The sequence below is a fragment of the Austrofundulus limnaeus genome, unplaced genomic scaffold, assembly GCF_001266775.1.
Source record: "Austrofundulus limnaeus strain Quisiro unplaced genomic scaffold, Austrofundulus_limnaeus-1.0 Scaffold289, whole genome shotgun sequence".
NCBI classification, from domain to species: domain Eukaryota; kingdom Metazoa; phylum Chordata; class Actinopteri; order Cyprinodontiformes; family Rivulidae; genus Austrofundulus; species Austrofundulus limnaeus.
In genome coordinates, this window is record NW_013952691.1 from 471606 (window position 1) to 472806 (window position 1201).

Here is a 1201-nt window from a genome sequence, read left to right on the forward strand (position 1 = left end):
TATATATATATGTCAGTAGTTTAGCTGAAATAACCTGTGGTTTGAGCGGGGCATTTGGCTGATTAGCTGACGGGTAGTTTGAAAGAGAAGTCAAACCACTCCAACCCGGCTATCCGCTTTGTCACCCGGGCTGCAAATGATGTGCACCCTTTGAGAGAGAACCCAGTAAACTGAAGTATACTAAACCCTGACAATTATCTACATCAACAAAAAGTATGACAAATAAACACAAACACCTCAAGATCACAGCACTGGTGATATATTCATATTTTTTTCCCACAGAAACTCACTCCATAATTGCTTAAACATCCCTTTAAACTTTTGTCCTTGTCAAAAGTGTGGAGTGACCTGAGGAGCTCAGATGTGCTGTTGGAAATATGTTGGCTAATTTATGACATAATTAAAAGTAATGGCAGCATATTTCAAAATCCCCTCTTCTCTTCAGTTTGCAGCCATCTTGAACTGACAGAGAGGGCCATAATTAAGAGTTCTCCATTTTAGCTTGTTGAAACCCATTTATGCAAACAGTTTAAGTGTGATGTTGACACGTCCAGGCAGACAAACAATTCACWCTTAGAGATGCATGAGCTCATGAAGGCCCAGCAGTATTTAAACAATCGATCTGAATGAACCTGACAGCGCAGGAAGGAGGCACAACCTTCCTCAGAGCCTGGTAGCAGATAGAGACAGCTCTCATTATGGACTCGTTTCATACTTGCTGTTCACACTTRCAGCTCGGAGCAGACTCTCACCACACAGAGAGTGGATCTTTATTTCACTGCACACCCTTYATCGGAACCACGAGGTAACAGCAACCCCTTGTGCACGCAGAGAGAAGTGTCGACTGTGTGTGACCTCAGCAAAGTCAGGATGAAGCRCAGAGGGCCGTGCCGATTGAAGGAGATAATAGGAGAATACATTTGCATCAGTATTTGGTTGAGTGTGTGGCGTTGTGTCAAACTGAAGTTCCATGGATTCCAATATGAAAAGGTGAATTTGTAGTAGGACCAGATCTGAGGGASGTGAAAATGAGCTGATTTGTTCATATATTACCTCCCACACCTACAGACACACGCTCTGTAATTGAATGTCAAACAAAATTGTCTCTTCAAAGGGAACTTTGCCTCGCACACGTCTCAGGAGCTCACATGTCATTCAAGTGATTCACACTGAAGAGGGTGGGGGGTGGGTGGGGGGGGGG